Here is a 25,479-nt window from a genome sequence, read left to right as displayed (position 1 = left end):
GAGCAGGTAGCTGGAAGTTGTCAAAGAGAAGAGAGATTGTATCAAAGGACTCGCGAAAGACACAGGTTGGTTCATCCTATTCCTCTTCGTTTACAATTCATAAAGAAGAATACGAAAGTAGTTTTCCTTGTTTGTTGCTAAGGCACTATCACACCTTAGTGGGATAGGGGCGTTCTGAGTAGACACTTTTCCCAACAACATATAGTTATAGCAAATGACCTGTCCACATCCTCTACCAGCTCCAACACCTCGACTTCTTTCTTGGTAACCTCCTCGACCACCACGTTTTCCATTGTCCTCTTGTCCATGCTCTTCTGCTTTCATTCTATAAGTGTCAGCATCGCGCTCCATCATTAGTTCGTAAGCTCGACAATTATTCTCATCATGTCCTACTAATTTACAGAATTTGCATTATAGATTCCTCATTGTCTGTACATATTTCTGTAATATGTAACACTCTTTTGAACGATGTTCACCTCTAGTATTACATATTTCGCCCCATAGGATGGATGTTAAAATTGGAAACTAGGGCCAAACTCCATGTGGGTCGTCTTATTCATGGAAGCTAATATTGTTCTTGGATTCCTCTCGACGAGAGGTGTAGGATTGATATAACGATCATCCGATTCCGACATGCATTTATAAAGATATGAATTTATTTGTATTTCTTGACAATTTGTCAAGGTCGGCCAACAAGTAAAATTGTGTTGCACGTCCCCAGCTTAACCTCAATGATTCATATAAATAGAAGACACCTTGTGGCATTATTGCAGATCATCTCAACACTCATCTTATCTTCCTTACTTGATTCAGTACACATAAAGGAGCATCATCTCTCACACGTGTGGAAGGACAAAGTGATTTCTGATTAGGGTTGCTTGACCTAGTTTGACCAGGGCTGCAGGAAGGTACTTTGACTAGTGTGGACTCCTCTTTGACTGTGGATTAGGTGTGGATGTTTCTCCTTGGCAGGTCGCAGATTTTGGCACGCAAACTAAGGTGATCTAACCTCAAGTTTGACCAGCGTTGACTGTCAAAAGGTTGACCGCAAATCTATCCAGCATTGACTGAAGTTTGACTGTAATTTATGATTATTTTGGGTTGACTCTTCTTCCTGTTGGAGGCCGAGTTACTGGGATATTGACCAAGCTGATTGGAGTTCAAATTTGACTTGTTTGACCAGCTTCGACTTTGTTGGTTAGGGTTTTGTTGCTGCTGTCATAAAATTATAGAATTTTATATTTGTACTATATCTCTCTCTGATGAATTATTGAAGATTATATAAGAATTTATCAAAGGGTTTCCCCACATTGGGGTTTGTCCCTGGCTAGCCACCACATCTGGTGTCTCTTGTCTTGGCATGTATTCTGTCGATTTATTTATGTTCTATTAGCATTTTACTCTATGTTAATGTGATTGCTAAACAAAGAAATTGACATTGGGCTAATAAGAAGAAATTGAAGTAATTTTCACTAAGCATAGAACATACCATAACTTAACATGGTATCAAAGCTGAGGTGAAGATAAAGCCCAAGCAAGAGCAAGAGCAAGAGAAATCACCGAAGATTGTTGGAAAATGTCTTAAGACTTCATGGGTTCCTCATCACACTTCCCCGCCGAAGACAAGCTCCATGAGAAGTCTGACTAACACGGATGGAAGATGTCTCTCGATCTGACAATGGAAGAGCAGGAAGTGTTGGACTATGTGAGAGGTAGAATTACAGAGCCTCCATCAAATGCATCGGTTGCTACAGGGAACAAGTGGACTAAGGGTGAAGTCAAAGTGAAGAAGATCATCCGGGACTCTATTGGTAAGTGTCTGGTGGCCTACGTTTCCAAGCTGAACACCTCCAAGGAAATCTACGATACACTGGTAATCTTGTTTAACGTTAGTGATGCAAATCAAGTTTTGTTCCTCAAAAATAAGCTAAAGGAAATTGTAGGAATTTTCAGGGTAAGTTCCTCAGATAGAACACCAAAGGACACTGCTCACAAACAAATCACATATCAATACACCAGTATTGTTGACATGGTTAAAACCCTCAAAGAGGGAAACAGTCCACGACCTAAGCCAACGCGGCCACTTCAGGCAATTTATTAATAAAAGAATGAAAACTTACATAAGGTTCTCTCATGAACGATTACCCTACAAATGACCCTCCATGCTCTTTAAATAGAGATCATGGACCAATCGGGTGTTAAGCCACGGATCAAGTGTCGGTAATACCGAGGAGAGAATGAACCGTCAGATCACTACATATCATGACCGTTGGATTGTAAGTTACAAAAGTACATAGTAAAGAAACACACTTTACCTAACTCTACACTAGACCAAGTTATACTTAACTATTTCCTATGTGTCGGAATATCCTAACATCCCCCTTAAGAACAACTTGGGATAGGATTGAAGGATGTACAAATATGACACAATAGGAGAAGGAAGGAGGCATTAGAGCCTATCCCCCCTTAGTGACAACTTCCTGAACTCCAACCATAAATCAAAGTTTAGTAAACTTCACCTTTGTGAGAGCCTTTGTAAAGATGTCTGCAACTTGATCATCTGTTGAACAATATTGCACTTCAAGAACATGGTCGTGAATGAGCTTTCTGATGAAGTGCGTGTGCAGTTCAATGTGTTTGATACGCTGATGTTGGACTGGATCTTTGCATAGTTGAATGGCACTTTTATTATCACACCAAAGTGTAGTCGGATGCTGCTGCTGAAAGCCAAACTCTGACAAGATCTGACTAAGCCACAGGGCTTCCTTACTAGATTCTACGGCACTATGATACTCTGCTTCTACTGAAGAAAGAGAAATGCACTTTGTTTCTTGCAAGCCCATGTAGTAGGTCCTGAACCAAGAGTGAACACAACCTGCAGTATACTTCTGATCATCAGGGTCACCAACCCAATCAAAATCAGTGAAACCAACAAATAGAGGAGATGCTTCTCCACTGTAATGAATCCCAAACTGAACTGTACCTCGAACATAACGAAGCATTCTTTTAGCTACTTTCCAATGACTTTCATGTGGGTTTTTCATAAACTGAGCAATAAGGCCAACAACAAAGGAAAGGTTAGGACGAGTATGGGTCAGATACAAAAGTTTTCCTACAAGTTGACGGTATAAGGTAGCATCAACTTCAAGGGAAGTACAAGTGACTGAAATTTTTGCTCCAAACTGAAAGGGAGAAGGGGTTGGCTTACAGTCTTCCATGTGAAAATGGCAGAGAAGATCACATGCATACTTGGACTGGGAAAGGGAAATACCTTCCTTGGATTGCAAGACTTGAAGACCAAGAAAATAATGCAAGTGTCCTAAGTCTATCATTTCAAACTTCTTTTTAAGGTTGGACTTCACATGGTTTATAAGTTTGGGATCACTACCAGTAAGGATAAGATCATCAACATAAAGAACAAGAATGATAAGAGACTTGCCCACTTTCTTGGTGTAGACAGTATTGTCAGAATGACACCTAGAAAATCCAGTTTCTAAAAGAAAGCTATCCATTTTGGCATACCAAGCTCGAGGGGCTTGCTTGAGACCATAAAGGGATTTCTTAATCCGACATATAAGACTGGAGTCTGTTTGTATAAAGCCAGTAGGTTGTTCCATATAGATTTCTTCATGCAAGTCCCCATGCAAGAAGGTAGATTTAACATCCATCTGATGGACTTCCCATTTGAAAGAGGCAGCAAGGGAAAGAACAAGGCAGATAGAGTTCATTTTGGCAACAGGGGAGAAGGTTTCAATATAGTCAATGCCTTCAACTTGTGAAAAACCCTTAGCAACAAGACGAGCTTTATGTTTATCAACTTTTCCATCTGGTCCATACTTGGTTCTATAAACCCATTTGCATCTAACAAGTTTTTGTCCCTTTGGAAGGGGAACAAGATCCCATGTATCATTTGCCAATAATGAACGATATTCTTCATTCATAGTTGTGTCCCAATCTGGATGGCTTGAAGCTTCTGCAAAGGTGTCAGGAGCATAATTAGCTGAAGCTTGAGCTAGTAAAGAAGAAGCTCTATCGAACTAAGAATGTGTACATCATTGATCTGTAGGATCACTGGCAAGAGAATCTGCTGCATCCTGAGTAGCACGGACCCATTTTGGAAGCTGAGGAGCTGAAGGAGGATCCTGAGAAGGTGGGGGAGGATTGTCATCCTCGTTGTCATCATCTGAAGAAGAAATATTTTCAGAAGTAGAAGGCATAGAGAGAGGTGGCACATACACCAAACTAGGCTCGTAGGCTGATATATTTTCAGCAAACTTTACATCTTTTCTAACGATAACATTTTTGGACTTAAGTGGAATAAGTCTCTATCCTTTGACATCTTCAGAATATCTAAAAAAATAAATTTTTCACTCTTAGGTTCTAAATCTTTATGTTTCTCATCTGGAATATGGGCCCATGCTTCACTTCTAAAAACACGAAAGTGACTTACATCTGGTTTAATTGAGCTCCATGCTTCTTTTGGAGTGATATTCTTTAAAACCTTAGTAGGAGTGCGATTTATTATCTAATTTTCACAGTTAATTGCTTCTGCCTAAAAATTAAGACTAAGTCCTTTAGATTGAAGCATACAATTAGCCATTTCCTTTAAGGTGTGATTCTTCCTTTCAGCTACACCATTTTGTTGTGGAGTATATGGAACAGTATGTTGCATTTGAATTCCATTCTCAGTGCAAAAGTTGATGAATTTGTTGTTAACATATTCTCCGCCATTATCAGATCTTAGCTTAAGAATTTGATGTCCAGATTGTTTTTCAACAAAGGCCTTAAAGGCCAAGAACATGTTAAATACTTCATTCTTGAGTTTTAAGAAGTATACCCAAGTGCATCTAGAGAAATAATCAATGAAAGTTAAGAAATACTTGTAGCCAGAGAATGAAACAACTGGAAGTGGACCACATAAATCACTATGCACAAGTTGTAAAGGGGCTGAGGCATGCCAAGAGGCACATTTTTCAAAACTATCCCGATGATGTTTTCCGAGTACACATCCGGAACAAACACCATCTCTGCAAGATACCATTGGAAGACTTGTCACCATATTTTCTTTACATAGATTTTGAAGGGAGCGATAGTTTAAGTGACCAAATCGCTCATGCCAAAGTTTGCTCACTTCATCATTATGAGCAACAAATACCGAGGGAAGATTTGATGACCCAAAGTTGTTAAACTTATACAACCTTGTAGAATCATTAGCAATGCCAGTAGCTAAAATCTGTCTAGGATCTCTTAGGTCCTTAATTACAACATCGTGAGGTGAAAATTCAACGATTTTACCTTCACCTGAATGAGTTATCTGATATACAGATAGAAGGTTGCTGGATAAGGTTGGAACACATAATACATCATTGAATTGACCATTGTCTATATGAACAGTGCCAATCCCTACAACACTAAGATATCTATCATCACCAACATATATATTTTTGGTGTTACAATCATTTAAAGAAGAAAACATGCTTTGTTTTTGGCCATGTGATAAGAAGCTCCAGAATCAATGAGCCACTCATGAGAATGAGAAGAAGAAGATACATTTAGTGCATATCCAGACCGAGATACTTGACAACCACATGCAGAAAGTGATATTCCTAAAGATGAAGTTGAAGTTGTTGAGTGTTCCAAATGGATGTTATGCTTCTTCATTGATGCTTCCAAGGCTTCCATGTCCTTAAAGCATTTGGATTCTAAGTTGCCATCTCGATTACAAAAGTGGCAATGTCTATTAGTCTTCTTCCCTTTGTTTTTATTTGCCTTATCATTTTTTTGAAATGATTTTTCATTTTGAGACTGAAATGGCTTAGGACCCTTGTTTGGTTTAGGACCATTCTTTTTAGGATACAACTTCATAGGATTCTTTGAATTTGGTTGCTGTTAGGTGGCTAAGGCTTTCTTAGAAGAGTTTCCAAGATTAAGAAGACCAAGATGTAAGAGTTTTTCTTGTTCTCTTATTAAAGAATCACAGAAGGCATCAAAGGAAGGGGACTTGTAGTCTTTTCCTTGAGAAATGAAGGCTTTTCTTGTAGAATGGAAAGTGGAAACAAACACAGAGTAGGTTGGTCCCAACTTAGAAAGAATGGAATAGATAAGGTTACCATCTTCTTTCTTAACTTTAACACCTTCCAAGAGAAGTCTAAGGGTCTTGAACTTGGACAAAAAATATTCAATGGAAGAAAATTTATTGGGGTCCAATGTAAGCAACTCATTTTCGAGTTGATGGGATCTAAGTTAATTTTTAATTCCAAAAACTTTAGTGATCTATTTTATTTCTTCATTAGGAGTATCAAGTTCTGCGATATGGAATCTAAGGTCTGGAGAAATAGACATCCCTGTCAACCCACATGCTTGATCTTGCCTATTTTCCCATTTGGCTGCCTTATCTTCATCTTTCGGTTTGGTTTCTTGGCCTAAGGCTATTCTGTAAAGACCTTTACTTCTAAGTAAATCCACAATGTAGGACCACCATTGGAAGTAGTTGGTGCTGTCAAGAATAACTTGGCATGGACTTTCCATTTTAACATAAACTAAAGCTATATATGTTGAAACCAATTGTTCCAATGGAAAGATCTCGAAAAATTAGGTTGATTAAAAAAAACGGCTCTGAAAACGGCTTCCGGATGAAGAAGTTATGGTTTTTTGAAGAAAAGTTGTTGAAGATGTTGACGAAGTGCGGGAATGTGTGGAAATGAATGATAATGTTATATTAAGAAAAATTGCCCCCTTTCCAAACTTAATCTAATTAGCTCAACAAAAAGAAATACTTGAACTCAATACCTCTATTCTCATAAAGTAGCTTTGGACCAAGTGAGCTAGATTAAAAGGTTAGTAATTTTTGGAAAATCGAAAGGGGCTTTTTTTTTTAGTCACAGAAGCTTTGGGGTACGTGCTTACTTGACAAAGCTCTTTTTTGCATACAAAAATCAACACGGACATACAAAAAACAAACCTTACAGCTTGAAGTTAGTTTTACTCGGAAACTAAATATTTTCCTCACTGTTTCTAATTTTCCGAGATCACACTAAGGCGTGGCGGAAAAGAGCATACGCATGAGAAAAATCCTTCCTTATTGTTTCTGATTTGCCCAGACCACACAGAGTCACGGAGCAAAGAGCAGACGCAGAAATGAAAGGTATAGATCAAGTAATAAATAAACAAAGAGCTAAATAAACTGAAATAAACAGAGAGAAAATAACTAAAAATTTCAAATAAACACTGCATACCTCCAAATCTTAAAAATGACGTAGCTAGGGCTACCGAAAACCTTTTCGTGTCAAACGAAAGGGGTTCCTCACTGGAACAGATGCTCCTAACACAATAGAGCAGTCCTCTCAGCCCGAAAGCAGTCAGTAACAATAGATCTAGGAAACGACAGTCGGATGCAGTTCTACCGGCTTCAGATTTGGATCACCAACAAATGTGGCCGTCAAATAGCTTTGATACCATGTAGGAATTTATAGGGTAAGTTCCTCAGACAGAAAACCAAAGGACACCGCTCACAAACAAATCACAGATCAATTCACCAGTGTTGTTGACATGGTTAAAACCCTCAAAGAGGGAAACAGTCCATGGCTTGAGCCAATGCGGCCACTTCATGCAATTTATTAATAAAATAATGAAAATTTACATAAGCTTCTCTCATGAATGGTTACCCTACAAAAGACCCTCCATGCTCTTTAAATAGAGATCATGGACCAATCAAGTGTTAAGTCACAGATCAAGTGTCGGTAATACCGAGGAGAGAATGAACCGTTGGATCACTACATATTGTGACCGTGGGATTGTAAGTTACAAAAGTACATAGTAAAGAAACACGCTTTACCTAACTCTACACTAGACCAAGTTATACTTAACTATTTCCTATGTGTTGGAATATCCTAACATAAATTAAGAAGGGCAAAGATGCGAATATGCAATCCTACATCTTAAGGATCACCGATATCAAGAATGATCTCCTATCGATTGGGGAATTCATTCCAGATAAGGAACTGACTATCACAGCTCTTGGAGGGCTACCATCCGAATGGTATGTGTTTAAAACTACTCTTCTCAACAATAATGTAATTCTGGGATTTGAGGAATTGATGGCGAGATGCATTCAAGAAGAGAATATGATGGAAGAGCAGGAAATGCCTACATTTAAAGACAACCCCACTGCTTTTTCCTCTCATGCTAAAAGGAAAAATAATTTTGGATCTAAATCCAAAGGAAAGGACTGATCGAAATGTCGAATGAAAGGAAGATATTTCGTTTGCAATAAATTCAGCCACTATGTGAGGGAGTTTCCAAATAGAAAAGACACATCTCATGATAATGATCAAAATCACTCCCGGCGCAATTCCAACCACAATCAAAGGAATGGCAGGTTCAATGGCAAAGGAAAGAGGAATGTCGGAAATCAAGGAAGTGGTCAACCCTCCAAGAAGGCAAGGAACTGCAGGTATGAATCTAATGTTGTTAAGAATAAGCAAGATGAATATTATCTAATATCGGCCCTCTCTACTACTTCTCCTCCGAACTCGTTGGGCAATTGGCTTATTGATAGTGGTGTCTCAAGGCACTTCACTGGTTACAAGGAAGCTCTCTCTAATCTGATAGAGAAGGAGACCAACCTCGAGATTATTATTGGAGATAACTCCAGCTATCCTGTAAAGGGTGTAGGGAATGTTACTCTTCAATTAATTCAAGGTAACACAATTCATTTACAAGAAGTCCTATATGTATATGATCTCAAAAAGAACCTAGCATCCATTTCGGTGATGGAAGACAAAGGCTACAAGGTGGCCTTCATCGATGGCCAGGTACGTGTATGGAAAAAGAATTTTAAAGATGCTTTCACTCTTGGGTTTCTATTTGACTCTCTATGTCAAGTTGGAGGAAGTCCATTGGGAGTCATGTCTTGAAACACAACTCTTCAGTCTGAACTATGGCACCGGAGGTTTGCCCACCTTCATTATAAGGCTCTACATGATGTGAGACAAATGGTGACCCGAATGCCTAAGTTTAAAGTGGAGCAAGAAGGTGTATGTCTGGGGTGTGCCAAAGGAAAACTCAAAAGGGGACCATTCCCCTCAAGCCATATCAAGACCTCCGACATTTTGCAGTTGGTTCACTCCGACATATCTGGTATGCTGCCTATGAACTCTTTGGGAGGATATTTATATTATCTCACTTTTACAGATGATTATTCTCGCAAGACCTGGATATAATTCTTGAAAAAGAAGGATGAAGTGTTCTCCTAGTTCCATCACTTCAAAGCCCTGATCGAGAATCAAACCGAGAAGTAGATCAAGATCTTAAGGACTAATAATGGGACTGAGTATGAATCCAATGAATTCAATGACTTTTTCAAAGAGGTTGGCATTAAGAGGGAGACCACAATACCATACACTCCTGAGCAGAATGGTGTGGAAAGGAAGAACTATACGATTTTGGAAGTTGTTCATTCCATGCTCCATGATCAAAGGCTTCCGAAGTTTCTATGGACCGAAGCTGCAAATACCATTGTATATGTTCAAAAATGATGCCCTCATCAAGCATTGATTCCAAGACTCCCGAAGGGATGTTCACTGGTAAGAAACCTGATGTCTCTCATTTTAGAATTTTTGGAAGTCCCGTATATTTTCATGTGCTGAAAGAGAAAAGGAATAAATTGGGTGCATCTGGAAAGAAGGGAATCTTCGTGGGCTATAAAGAAAATTCTAAGGGCTAGTGGTTAGTCGAAGGGAAGTCAAGATTAGTCATGATGTCACCTTTGATGAAGACATGGCTCTTAGCAAGGTTGGCAATCTTCATATTCTAAGGAAAAATAAAGAAGTTGACACCAAGAAGCTGGATGAGAAGGAAGATGAGACGATGCCCGAAGTGGAAGAACCTATGGATCCTATTTATCCCCCTCCGGAAGAGCCTTCCTCTTCTAGGAAGAGGCCTTCATGGCTTAGGGGGACACTTGATGATGTCAAAGGACACATTGCACCCGGAGGGACTTTCCGTGAAAGTAAGAAGCTGACCAGGTATCAGGGATACTTGACCATTATGAGCACGATCATTCAAAATGAGCCTTCATTGTTCGAAGAATCCATGAAGCATCAAGTATGGAAGGATGCTATGAATGAGGAATACAAGTCCATCATGAAGAATGATGTCCGGGATGCAGTCCCCAATCCCCAGGACAAAACAGTAACAGGATGGAAGTGCTGAAAACTATAAGGCTCATCTTGTCGCTCGTGGCTTCTCTCAAAAGGAACGTATAGATTATGACGAGATATTTGCACCTATTTCCAGATACACCACCATCCACTCAATCATAGCCCTTTCTGCTTCGCAAGGATGGAACCTACATCATATGGATGTCAAGACCGTATTATTGCATGGTTTGATCAAAGAAGAAGTCTATGTGGAACAACCCGAGGGGTTTGAGATTCATAATCAGGAATTTCATGTATGCAAGTGAAGAAATCCCTCTATGGGCTGAAGAAAGCACCCCAAGCTTGGTATGAGGATCGATAGCTACTTGATGAAGCTGGGATTCACTAGGAGTGAAGTCGATCTGAACCTTTACTTTAAAGTTGAAGATGATAAGCCTCTCATACTGGTGTTGTATGTTGACGACCTCTTTCTGACAGGTGCAGACCCTCTCATTCACAAATGTAAGAGGGAGTTGGCTTCCGAATTTGAGATGAAGGACCTAGGACTGATGCATTATTTCATAGGGCTAGAAGTGTGGCAGAAGCCAGGGGAGATTTTCCTATCTCAAGGAAAATATGTGGTGAAGATATTGGAAAGATTCGGTATGGTGGACTGCAAGCCCATGACTACCCCGATGGAACTTGACTTCAATAAGTTAAGCAGTAGTGTTGTCAGACCTGCTTTGGGAAATGCTACCAAGTAACGTCAACTCATAGGAGCATTGATGTTTTTGGTGAACTCATGTCCGAATATATGTTTTGCAGTCAACACATTGAGCCAACATATGGTTGAGCCTCACCACTCACATTAGATTGGTACCAAGAACCTTCTAAGATAATTTCGGAGCACAATCACTCATGGGTTGAGATACATTGCCGAAGATGTGAGGCTACATGGATATACCGATGCTAATTGGGCAGGCAGTGTGGTGGACTAAAAGAGCACTTTCGGGTGTTGTTTCTCTTTGGGTCCTACCTCGATATCCTAGATGAGTTGGAAGCAGAAGACAGTGGATTTGAGCACCGTTGAGGTAGATTACATTGTTGCGAGTATGGCCTCTTATGAGGCTATCTATTTGCGGAAGCTCTTCAATGTGTTGTTTGGATATACATTGGATACTACTGTGATTCTTTGTGACAACCAGAGTGGGATTAATTTATCAGAGAATATCGTAGTTCATGAGTGCTCCAAACATATCGATATCATGTACCACTTTATTCGGGATATGGTACAGTGACGAGCAACAAGGCTCCATCATATCGGTACAGATGAGCAGGTCGCCGACATTCTGACGAAGCCCCTAGGAAAGTTCAAATTCGTGAATTTCCAAGAATGACTTGGATTCATTGAGAGACCCTCTTATGAGGGTCCTGTATGATGCATGCATTGAGCTCTGGGAGCTTAGGGGGGCTTAGGGTACTTCTTGGAGCGACAAGCAACCATAGGGAAACTCACCCTCCCCTAATGGTGCATTGTGTATAGGGTGAATGATTCAACCTTCCCCTGTGACACCCCGTGGTGACTTATGGACAGGGTGAGTGGTTCTCCTGTCGAGGCATCCTACCCATGTAGTCTGGGACTCATGGGAAGTACCTCTCATTTGGCCAATGAGTAGAGAAATGGGATTAGGGACCATAGTGGTACCGATGGACACATCGTGTATCTACCGTATTCCCTATGCTAGGATGACCAACATTGATCTGGGATCAATTGGAACTGACTTTGGGTCAGTAAGAGTGATATAGATCACTCTCTCCTGGAATTGATCTAGGATCAGCAAGAGTGGTATGACACACTCTTTGAAACTAACTTCAGGTCAGTAGAGGATGGTATGATACATCCTCGATCATTTCTTCTTCTTCATAGTTTAGCAGAATAGAGCAGAGCCGGGCAGTGAAGGGTATAGCATTTGATGGCAGAGATAGTACTGACGAACAGATGGAATAGCAGATGGAATTCTCCCTCGTTGAGAGGGAGTGTTAAAATTTGAAACTAGGGCCAAACTCCATGTGGGTCATCTTATTTATGGCAGATGATATTTTTATTGGATTCCTCTCAACGAGAGGTGTAGGATTGATCTAAAGATCATCTGATTCCTACATGTATTTATGAAGATATGAATTTATTTGTATTTCTTGACAATTTGTCAAGGTCGACCAGCAAGTAGAATTGTGTTGCACACCCCCAGCTTAACCTCAAAGATTCATATAAATAGAATACACCTTGTGGCATTATTGCACATCATCTCAACACTCATATTCTCTCTCCTTACTTGATTGGGTACACATAAAGGAACAGCATCTCTCATACATGTGGAAGGACGAAGTGATTTCTAATTAGGGTTGTGTTGACCAAGTTTGACCAAGGCTGCAGGAAGGTACTTTGACTAGTGTGGACTCCTCTTTGACTGTGGATTAGGTTTGGATGCTTCTCCTTAGCAGGCCGCATATTTTGGCATGCAAATCGAAGTGATCTGACCTCATATTTTACCATCGTTGACTGCTAAAAGGTTGACCACAAATCTATCAAGTGTTAACTGAAGTTTTACTGTAATTTCAGACTGTTTTGGGTTGACTCTTCTTGTTGTTGGAGGCCGAGTTGACTGGGATATTGACCAAGCTAATTGGAGGTAAAATTTGACTTGTTTGACCAAATTTGACTTTGCTGGTTAGGGTTTTGTTGCTGCTGTAATAAAATCACATAATTGCATATTTGTACTATCTCTCTCTCTCTGTTGAATTATTGAAGATTATGGAAGAATTGATCAAAGGGTTCCCCACATTGGGGTTTGTCCCTGGCTAGCCGCCACAACTAGTGTCTCTTCTCTTGGCTTCTCTTCTGTCGATTTATTTATGTTCTATCAGCATTTTACTCTATGTTAATGTGATTTCTAAATAGAGAAATTGGCATTGCGCTAATAAGAATAAATTGAAGTAATTTGCACTAAGCATAGAACATACCATAACTTAACATTAGATCCTGCATTCAAGGGATTCGGTGCCCCACTAGCCATATAATTCTTGAAGATAGGCCAGTTTTCTTTAGAATGGCCCTCCGAATTGCACTTTGTACACCATACTTCTTCTCTAACTTCTTTGATTTTCTTGATGTCTTGTAACTGTAGGGTTAGGTTCACCAGCTGACTCTAAATCTATTGCATGCCTGCATTAATATCTCCTATAGGCGAATTCCAATTTCATCATGATTTCTAGAGCTTCAACTTGAGTTCCTATCTTTTGCTATGTTAATGGAAATCTGATATGCGGTAGCAGGGCAGCTATAAACCATTCTTGATGTTGTTGCGGAGCTATGTCAAAGCTTACTTGATCCAATAACACCTTAAATCTCTGATCAAACTCCAAAACATACTCACTAGGTTTCTTTTTTACCTCTTTCAACTCAATAATGCACTGGGACTCAGACTTCAGTTTCTTAAACTCTCTTATCAGTGCTATTTTAATATCTACAAATGTTTTGTTTTTATTTTTTGAATATTTCATATACCATGTCAATGCTCTACCTCGAAACATCGTAACGATCTGAGCTTTCTTTATATTCTCATTGTTGATATGCTTCGATGTCCATACTGCTTCAAATAAAAACCAAAATTGTTTTGAATCCTCCAATCCAGTTCCTTTGAAAATGGGTATCTTAATATCGTCAGCCACACTTCTTCTTGGAGTAGGAGGGGAGGGCCAAAAACAACCTCGCTATTACTGGATTCTAGCTTCAGTGAACTCTTAGGATGGAAGGGTGAATACTGCGAAGTTACTTGAGGGTTATCAAGAAGGCCTTCTTCACTTTCAGATTCACTTAAAAGAGGGCTATAATCAGTCTCTATGAAAGTATTTAGATCTTGTCCACAAGATCTATTTCTGATATCTACTCTATATCTCTTTCCACGTCGCGTTGTTCCAATCCCTTGCTCATATTTATTCCCTCTTCTTCCAAACATAAGTAAACTAGCAATTTGATTACATCAATAAAACTCCCTTTTCACACAGAAGCATCTTAATCCAAAGTTTCAGAGATTTCAAATACTTACCTTTCAGTCGTTTGAATAATCATCGTTCCGCTTCGTTGTAGGACACTGTCGAGTCTACTGCGAACTTGGTAATGAATCCCTCCAAGATGCTATCAATCTAGAAATTGACAACCCTTGAAATCATATTGTCAGTGCTTTTTAGACGTTGTATCAGTTCAGGATTCCACACTGTAGGTTCTTCACCTTTAAAACAATTATTTCTTTCAATCAACCTCGATATCCACTCGCACAGCTCGGCAAGAAATGAAGCGAAGAAAATTTTGTATTGATCTATAAAAATATACTTCTGTAACCAATATTCGGTTGTCAGACGATGGTTTATTTTTTATGGATCCGCAAATTCTTGCTCTTTTAGTTCTATCCAGACTTGAATTTATTTCTTTGATGGTGCCACATCCACATATCCCTCAAACAAATTCTGGTCCCAACAACAGAACCATTTGATGACTTTGTTTGGCCTGACCCAGGTTTGATCTATAGTGCACACCAATAAAACCCTCAATCATTGGCCCTTTCGACAACAACCTGCAAGCAGATCGCAGTATCACCCAAAATGACTATGGGAGGATGCAAAACCAGGTTTCTGCAGCTTTACAGGATTTGGAGATGTGGTATTATTATGTTTTCTTACTCTTATCATTCATAAATCACTTCCCCACATTACATTAATCACTTAAGCATATCATATCAAACCATAAACCACCATTGTGTTAAAATCAAATGCAATTGTAATAACTGTAACTCTAAAACAGATAATAAGCAAATATACACATGAAGACACCAATTTACCATGGTTCATCCTAATGTGGGGCTACGTCCACAAGAATTGTTGCTTAATATAATGAATTTGTGTACAACAAATAGTTCTTGGTCTGCGCACTAAGCTACAAGCTGTATGCGCACTCATCTACAGACTCAAGCCTCTATGCACTCAGCTATAGAACCTCGCCTCTCACCAAAATATAGATCACAATAATACAATCATAACATTGATTTGGATCATAAAAATGATTCTCTTCTTATTATTTTACCCTATATATATTATTACATCGAAGGGTTCCATCATTACAATACCATGGTCCAGATACCATGGACTCCCTAAAACAAACTAATATGGTCTGAAAACCATTGATCTCTTACAAAATTATGTTCTTTTACAAAAAGGAGGGGCTTCGACCCGCCCCAAATTCCCCACACCACACGGTATATTTACTGTGCGGTCCACTTTACGCTCTGTTTCTCCACTGTGCAATCCACTTCGCACTCTGTTGTATTCTCCACTACGCACTCTGCTCCATAAAATGCGGAGTCTTTTCAAAATCTAGGCCAAGTTAGGTTGCGCCCAACAATTATTGTAAGCGATGGAAATCCCATTTTCACTGGAAATTTTTGGACAAAATTATTTTCTTGTCTTAGTACTCAATTAGCTCATGGATCATCTTATCATCCTCAATCTAATGGGAAAACTGAGATAGTGAACAAATGTTTGAAAATATATCTTTGTTTCTTTGTATCTCATAAACAAACACAATGGGTCAATTGGTTACCTCTAGTTGAATGGTGGTATACCACTTCCTTCCATACTAAAACAAAAATGACTCCATTTATGGCACTTTATGGATATCATCCACCATCCATCACATCATCTTTAAGAGAAAATTATAAGGTTCAAACAGTGGAAGATCACATCAAGCATCAATAACAAGCTCTCCAACTCTTAAAGGATAACCTTACTCTGGCGCAGAACTGAATGAAACAACAAGAAGATTAGCATTGCAGTGAAAGAAGTTTTGATGTAGGCGACTGGGTATTTTTATGGCTTCTACCATAAAAAACAAATGTCCCTCAAACAAGCTAAGAAGGATAACAAATTATCACCCAAGTACTATGGTCCTTACAAGGTGTTGCAAAAGATTGGTATTATAGCATAAAAATTGGAATTTCCTACATCTCCCCAAGTACACCCAATTTTCCATGTTTCGGGCTTAACAAAGGTTATCGATTACAAGATCTCAGTTCAAATAGTGTTGCAAGAACTTGACAAAGAATGAAAAATCATATTTGAGCTTGAAACAGTCACAGAAACAAGAACCCGACAACTACGGAATCAATTAATTTTATAGTATCTCAGTAAGTGGAAGAACTTACTGTTGAATATTCCACAGGGAGGATGAGAATTTTATACAGAAGCATCCGGAACTAATTAAGCATTGAGGACAACAGCTTTTTGAAGGAGAGGGCCATGTTATGTCACTATAATACTAGTGTACACCCCTTATTGTTATTGTTATTGTAGCCCCCTATTGTTATTGATATTCCCTTGTATCCTCCATGTTGTTATTGGTTTGTCCTTACATTATTATTATTATGACATCTCTGATTATATAGTGATCCCGTAGACTCCTATATATACCAAGGAGGTCTTATTATTTGTATCATCCAATAATTGTTCATTTATGTAATGTAAACGAGGTTTCCCCCTCAAAGAGGATAATTTTTAAGTCCTTGATCTATCTTTTTGTGAGATGGTTGCATAACACAGATCTGCGTATTTACATGCTTTCTTTGTATTAAACATGCGTACATATCTCAAATCATTGACTAATGCATCATGAATCACTACAACATTGAATTAACCATTGAACCATACATAGATCATTGAACCAATCACATATCACTAAACCATTCACAGATCACTATAGCATCATTACTAACTGATATTCCAATCATAAACAACCAACCCAATCAACATTGTTAGATAGAGATCAGCTTGATCAAGACTTCATCTATTGACAACAGCAAACATAATAGAACTCATTAAATGCTATCATTTATCAGCACTGCGAACCCTAGAACATATATGCAACATTCATGAAACATATCAGCGTATGTACACGACTATTAGGCATAACACCTGCATATATATCTCAAGATAAAGAATAAATTCGTATAATTTATACGCGACGATACAACAACAAACTAGCGTATAGATCTCGAATTACTGAAACATGTTTTCGCTATAACCACAACATATACTTGCGCAAAATTCATGGTCACACATTCATATCAGTGTATCATCATTGTAGGAATTTACAACGTAAGTTCCTCAGATAGAACGTCAAAGGACACTACTCAAAAATAGATAACAGATTAATACATCATTATTCTTGACGTGGTTAAAACCCTCAAAGAGGGAAATAGTCCACAGCCTGAGCCAATGCGGCCACTTCAGGAAATTTATTAATGTAAAATAAATAAAATTTACATAAGATTCTCTCATGAATGGTCACCTAACAAATGACCCTCCATTCTCTTTAAATAGAGATCATGGACCAATCAGGTGTTAAGCCATGGATCAAGTGTCGGTAATACTGAGGAGAGAATGAACCGTCGGATCACTTCATGTCTAGAACATATCGTGACCATCGGATTGTAAGTTACAAAAAGTACATACTAAAGAAACACACTTTACCTAACTATACACTATACCAAGTTATACTTAATTATTTCCTATGTGTCAGAATATCCTAACATCCCCCTTAAGAACAACTTGGGATAGGATTGAAGGATGTACAAATATGGCACAATAGGTGAAGAAAGGAGGCATTAGAACCTGTTAGGGTCCTATAATAATATGATTCATAATTTTGAATTGGCTATGATTAGTCTTGTAATATTGTATATACTTTTGCTTTCTGCAAAATGTTTTCCTATAATAAAAATAAATAAAGAAATGTAAAGAGGGTAAGTCCTAAAAGAAAAATCAAAAGACTAAAAGAAAAGGATCAAAAATAAAATAAAATAAGAACCCCACCAAAAAGAGATTAAAATAGATTCTGAAAGTGATGCAAATTCAAATGCCACTGTTTTTTACTTTGCCTTGCAAAAATAATATTGTGTGCAGCTTGGAAAAAATACCACAATCCATGATGGTCAAATAGTTTAATTTTGATTTATTCATGCTTTAAATTTCATGCTGATAGATAGAGAAATAAAGATCTAGCCAAACTGTTTAATCATGGAAGATCAGTAGTTAGGTAGAGAATAAAAAGGAGCTCATCAGTTTAATCTGAGCCCTTGGAAGATATAAGGTTAGAATTAGATAGTTTGCTTATCAAAGAAAAAGAAATCAAGGGTCAGCAAGATCAAATGCACCCAATGAATGAAGATAAAATGCTAGGGTAAATAAAGGGTAGGTACAAGAGTTTTTGGAGTGCACAAGTTTGCAAGCTCAAATGCACATTCATTATGCTTAATCCTATGTTTCATGTGTAGGAGGAACTGTCAAAGGAAAGATAACATTCACAAAAGTTGTGTAGTACTTCGGGTATTTACCCTAAACAATTTCTATATGATTTTAGGCCTAAATACTAAAGTTCATTCACTAATTGCCCCTCATTTCACTCAAACCCTTACATATCTAAGTTTCCCTCCATTACCCCTTCATTACTTTTCATTCACTAATTTCCCCTTCTTGATTCCAAAGGACCTTTCCCTTTCACTTCCTCTCATTTTAACACATTCCCATTGTAAAAATAACCCTTTCCCTTCATTTTAACCCTTTTACCCTTTATTTCATACCTTTCCCTAGACATTACCCTTTAAAAATCATTCCCCCCTTATTAATTTCCCTTTTTCCCTTAAAAACCCACTAAACCCCCTTATCCTAAGTTTGAATAATGTATTGGGCCCCATCCAAAAAACCCTCCTTGATACCCTTTTTAACTTAACCCTTACATTATTCTAACCTATAATCATGTTTTATACACTTAACCCCCTATTTTATAAATCTCGACCCTCACTAAACCTTTGAAATATATTAAACCCATTGCATTATTAAAACCCAGCCCCGCCAATCACACCCCCACTTAGTCCTTCCAACTCTATTGCACAATAGCCCTCCGATCAACTTCTCCCAGATCCGACGGCCCATATCCATATCGCGCGCTTCCATCATCCAACAGTTAAAATTCCAAAATCACGCGAGATTCGTGGTTTTTCCCGAGCGCTCTTTTGCTATGTGGAAGTCCCATGTTATATCGCGTGCTCTCAAAAAATATCGCCCTTCACTCAAAAGCAGTGCGATATGCCATAAAACTTCCTCCCCGCGTAAAAGCAAACCGCCCATTATTCATTTATTAATCCCGTGCCCAAATTTAACCTTTGTCAGTTAAAAGCCAAAAAATTCCCTTTTCACTCTTTTCGTTGTTATTTCATTGCAAAGACCTTTGCAGACCAATTTTGAACCCTGAGAACTCTACTCAACCATTTTTTATCCATTTACAGCCTGGAGACCCTGAAGACTCCAAATTGAAGTAGCACACACACAATTGAAGCCTCAGAAACCTCTGCTGCTACCACAAAACCCTGTCTGCACACCAAGTCTTCGTTTTTCCAGGTATTCTTGAAAGAACCAGAACAACCCTCTACTTAAACTTTGCATAGTAATTATAAAAGGTTAATTAATTAAATTAATTAAAAACCTTACTAAACTGAAGAAACCTACTGTGCATCTGAAGAAACCCTTTCCTACAGACTGTATTCATTCTTCCCATTGTTCCAAAGCTCCTAACCCTACTCCTAAAAGCCAGAGAAACAATAATTCAATAGAATAAATCAAATTATGGCTTCCCAAAGTATTCTAAATGAGAAACCCCTGCAAACCCCTCACTTGGATGTTGACCACCTCCCATTGGCTGACAAATATTTCCAAATTAAAGACACAGTTTCCCCTAGCCATCTATTGAAACTCCACTGCTGGAGTAAAGACAAATTCCTGAACCAAAATGATGACATTCATCTATGGGAATCCAATTTGCCCAAATACTTGTTCCCACAGGTATACCAATTCCCTGAAATAATCCATCTATGCCAAAACTGTTATATCCCAAGCCAAAGAGCCATAGTCTCTCCTGACCAGCAGATTTTGTTTACAATCACTGCAGAATCAATAAACCAAATGTTGCAGATCCAACCAAACCCAAATGAAACCCCATTTTCCATTGAATACCTACTTGAACTCTATTTGAAGCTGGACCTTCCCAAGAGGACTCAAATCTTCCAGACTTTCATCCTAGAAGAGTCTCATACCCCTACAGACAGTCCCCCATACTCTGCTACCATTTTCTCTGAGAGGGCTAGACAAATTGTGACCATGCTCTCTTGTATTCTAGGATACACCACAGATGAGCATGTAGATGAGCCTGTACTTGCTTTCCTCTCTATTTTTTGCCCAGGAAAGCCTCCAGCTGTAATTTTCAATTTTTCCTAGTTCTTGGCAGACAGAAAACATGATCAACTGATCAGGTTGCCAAATGAAAGAGTATTTAAATACTCTTCAGTGTTGTTCCAAATGTTTTTATATTTTCAGACAAATAAGTTTCCAGTCAATATCCAGAAGTTGGACACTAAGGGCCATCCCAGATCAGTCATCTTTTGGACACCCTTAATCCAAAATTATTCCAGTATTTTCAATTACAAAGAGTTCGTTGATTCCTTTGTGCATCCAGTTGTAAATATGCTAACTAGTAGCAATCAACCCAGGATCAATGAGGAGATAAAAAGAGTTTTGCAGTTGTCTAAGAACAGTAGAATAGGAGACTAGTATCTATACCAGGACCATACTGAAATTAGAATATATGGATGCCAGCTCACTCCCTATAAGCTGCCCAAATATCTTCCCATGAGGATATTTGCATTAGAATATATCAGGCAGATTATAAACTCAGATGATGTGAATTTCCTATCAACTAGGAAGAAAACACAATTCAAGATAAAAAACTAGCTTGGTCCTTTTATCTATAATAATAGGGAGGTTGGAGAAGAAGTAGAGAAGTGTTTACAGGAAATGAAGTTCAGTAGTAGTTTTAAATGGCAGTATGACCCTTTAGGAGTCATAAACAAACTAAGGCTCAAATTCAAATTAAGCCCTTTTATGCATGAATCCAGGGTAGACATTGAAAAGTATGCCAACCAATCAGAGTGGTTGGAAAATACCTTGATAGATATGGAGAAACAGATGGATACTAGTTCCATTCTGCATACTCCAGCCCTATAGGACAAAAGTACAAAAAGGACCAGGGAAGAAGGTTCTTGCTCAAGCATAGATACAACACATGATAGATTTGAAATAATGTACAAGAAAAAGCCCAAGATAAATCTTGTAAATGAGCAAGAAGAGGTCATTGAGATAGTAAAGACACTTTAAATGAAGGACACAGATAGAGGGGTCAGAGAAAATACAACTCCATTAGTTTTAGAGGAAACTCATCAACCATCCACCTCTAATACTCAGATCATTTAGAAACAGCTTAGCATAGCGGTTTCATCATCAAGCAAACCAATGGATAAGGAAAAAGACATAAAGAAGAAGTATAAGGAGATCAAATTAAGAAATGAGGCATTGAAAGATGAAACAAATTCCCAGTACTTCAAACAGATCCCTGGAAATCAAAATAGGTTGATGTTAGCTTTTGACATTAAAACTGGTAGAATGCAAATGACCTTTTTGTAGCCTACAGTCCAGCAACCTAAATCATCAGCAGACTACAGGAAGACAGAGTTTGAATTTTTGGCCAGGGATGTTCATGTTGAAGTTTCTAAGTTTACTTAGTTAGGAACCCTCCATGCACTTTATTTGATTTATTCCTACCTACTCGTTATTTTACTTAACAAGTTATTTACAATGTAAATATTGAAAATAAACACTAGTGCATGCTCAACATATTACAGATCAACAACTAAAAGAAACAGAAACAAACACGCCATATGACACCATTATTTTTGAACTAATGTCCCCGGAAAACCCCAGTATGGGAAAACCGGTGCAGCTATCTTAGGGTTTTCTTATTAAGCAATATCAGAGTACAATCTGGGTGCCGAAACTGGCCTACCCAACATAGAATTTCCTTGGCAGTAATACCTCTCAGTTTCTGACAAATCTTTTGGCTGAAACCCTCGATAATCCTTCCGGCAGCTACTCAGCACAAATCTGCCCTAGAAACCCCAGCGTCAGCCCCTCTCTGCCTCACTCTGGCTCTTCGTCACCCCGGATGGGTCTGCGTCAACCCTGGGAGGCCCTACGTCAGCCCTCTGGCCCTCTGCGTCAACAACGTTGGCCTCTCTGAGGCTTTGCGCAGCATCCAACTACCTCTACGTGGCCCTGTGTGAGCCCTGGTTGGCTCTGCATCACTCTCCTTGGCTACTGCACTGCTCTCTCGGCACTATCTCTGCCTCTTTGTCTCTCTATACTCAAATGCCCCTCAGTTGCATCTCCCGATCACTAATTCTATCTCTCTTAGCAAACCCCACTCTAAAGAATAGAATGACTGATCACTCTAGTGTGTTCTCCAAGTGACCCTCAAGCCTCCTCTTATACTTTTCTCGTTGACATATCAACGGCTGAGATTAAGTCCCTAATCAATGGCTAAGATTAGATCTAGCTTGATCCATGTCTTTTGGACCATTCTAACACAGTTTCATATTAGTCCACATTAATATTTTAATTTCCCTAAGTTTAGACTTAGGGATCCATTAAAAATATTAATTATTTTAATATCTCCTGAATTGTTCAGAATCTTCCCAAACCCTTTATGGATATTGGAGATCTCATGTGCCCCAACCTCTCCACCGAATTTCGTGGCTAGAGCACATCCGATGCTACCTCAAATCAACAGTTCACCCTATTGATCAAATTGAATTCCATAAGCAGGCTAATGAAATGATACACTCAACAATGACCAACATGGCCATGAGTGTTCAGAAACTTCAAATCTCTCTAGACAACATCACAACACAGTTTAAGCTAGAGAAAGCATCATCACAGGCAAACGATAACAGAATCAAGTCACTAGAAGACTTGGTAATTGAACTTGGATATAATCCAAATGATATCAAGGCTGCAGAAAAACTAATAAAGAAGAAAAATGAAGATATTGTTGCTTTAAAGAAGCAACTGAAGTTACCCTCTTCTGAACATCCACAGACCAAGGAGGTCCTAGAAAGCCAAACCCAGAAAGATGAGATGATGGACCTCATCCTCCAGCTAAATGCTCAATTAAAATAAATGGAGAATGAATTGGACGAGTTAATACAGCTGAAACGGGCCAATATTGAGACTGCTACTGCTATTGCTATTCCTACAGTTACTACAACAGTTCCTTCTACTTTGGTAGCTTCATTGGCCCCAGGAGCTCCACTAGCTACAACACTTCCAACTACATCAACAACTACTTCAGCAACGGGTTCAACAATAGCAGCAGCTCATCCTAGTGATGCAGCAGCTAAACTGATCAAGGCCATGAAGGATATGTCCATCCAGACCACGGAAATAAATAGGCTTAAGGAACAAATGAAAAGTCTAGATGATGAGAAAAAATTGGCCCAGATCATGCATAAGAATGAAATTCAGAAGACAAATAGGTTAAATGAAAGTATACAAAACTTGGAGAAGGAATTAGCACTAAAGGAGCCACTAGCCCAGGCAAAACAAATTTTATGGGCCAATATCATTAACTCAGTCAATGATATTTGGCCATCTATACAGGTGATCTTTGAACAAAATGATTTAGTTAAAGACGATGGTGAAGCAATTCAAAGGGTTAAGGCTGAACTTGGAAATATGCCAGAAGAAGCCCCAAGAATAATCCAATTCCTTAACTCGAAGAATAAATATGAATTGCAGGAGTTGGGTATAGTTAACAAAACTAGCACTATACTAGAGGTGAAGAAGGTAATCACCAAGAAGATCCTGATGATGTAGCTTGAGGACAAATTCCAAACAATGGAGCTAGCTATAGGAAGGTTCATGGTCAAATTTGATGCTTTGAGGCAAAAATGTCTGCCTAATCCATTTGTAATAAATGACAGGTTAATGCCACATGAAGACTATAACAAGAGAATCAGAGAAGTGGCAAAGGAGCAAGCCAATAGTTCCTCCATGAAAGGGATGCCTACAAGAAAGGTTCTTTACCAGACTTTTGAGAACCTCTTTTACCTCCAGCATGAGGTAAAACATATTTTTGTAAACAAGCCCACGTTTGCAAAATACACAGAAGATGATGAAGTCTACAGAAGAATGGTAAATATTGAATTACCAGATACAAAGACTTGGGAAAAATTGAATGATTTACTATGAAAAAGCAAGGTAAACAGTGAATACAAAGTAGTGAAAGAAAACAGCAGATCAGCTAAGTAAAAGAGTATCAGATGAAATAGTATCAGTCAAAAGGCAAAGTAAAAGAACAGCCAGCGTAGAGCAACAACAAAGGAGAGAAAGCATCAAAAGATCAAAGCATAAAACAGCAAAGTTAATGAAAAACGAGACAGCTAGCCTTTTAGTTTCCTAGGTGTCTCTATCTTCTGCATGAAGATATTTATTTTCCTTGAATAATTCCTAAAACGGTTCAGGATATTTTGTAACTATTTTTTGTATAAATACTTCATAATTCAAAATATAGAGGGTGGATTGCTGAACATTTCTATAGTTACATTGATCTGAAAACCTGAGGGTTTATTGTAAACATTTTCAAGTCAGCAGACTGGACTGAGTAATAAAGGCATTGCATTACAGGATTCATGTGTTGGGCCACTTCAGTGAAGTATCTTTCATTTGTTGAATTGTTATCTTCTTAAGTTTTTCACATACATACATGTTTTCAAATTTAAATGAAATAACTGGAATTTTACTTCAGAATTTGTTTAAGTACACTCTGTCTTGAACAATTATTCATTTTATGTTTTCTTCTGATATCCAAAGTAGGGAATTCTTCATTGCTCCCTAGTTTTGATTGACCTCTTTCATTTCCTTCATTATCCGGTTTAAGGAATCCTTAACTGCTCCTTGACCCCGATTGAAAAACCACTTCACCATCTAGCCTAAAAGATCTGAAATTACTCAGCTACCTTGCCCTGTGAACACTATCTTTAGAACTTGATTTAGTCATGTTTTCTTGACAATTTGGACTCCATGGCCCAATGGTAAAAAGATATTTATCTATCCATCTAAATTAGTGATTCCACCACCCAATCAAGCTTACATAACTAGCCTAAAATCACTTACTCAAGAAATTTAAATCATTAAGAGAGAGCCCTCTCTGAGCATCAGGAAGGCTAGATCCTGATCTCAAAAGTAGGGTTGTGGTTACCTCTATTATTTCTTTCATGACAACCCTAGGGAAATTTTAGAGTGATAACAGAGCCTATCCCCCCTTAGTGACAACTTCCTGAACTCCAAC

Source organism: Pinus tabuliformis, chromosome X, assembly GCF_031772625.1.
Source record: "Pinus tabuliformis cultivar Carrire ecotype Pingquan chromosome X, CPIR1, whole genome shotgun sequence".
Classification (NCBI taxonomy): Eukaryota; Viridiplantae; Streptophyta; class Pinopsida; order Pinales; family Pinaceae; genus Pinus; species Pinus tabuliformis.
The sequence above is the reverse complement of the archived record's forward strand: the minus strand, read 5'-3'. Positions refer to the sequence as shown.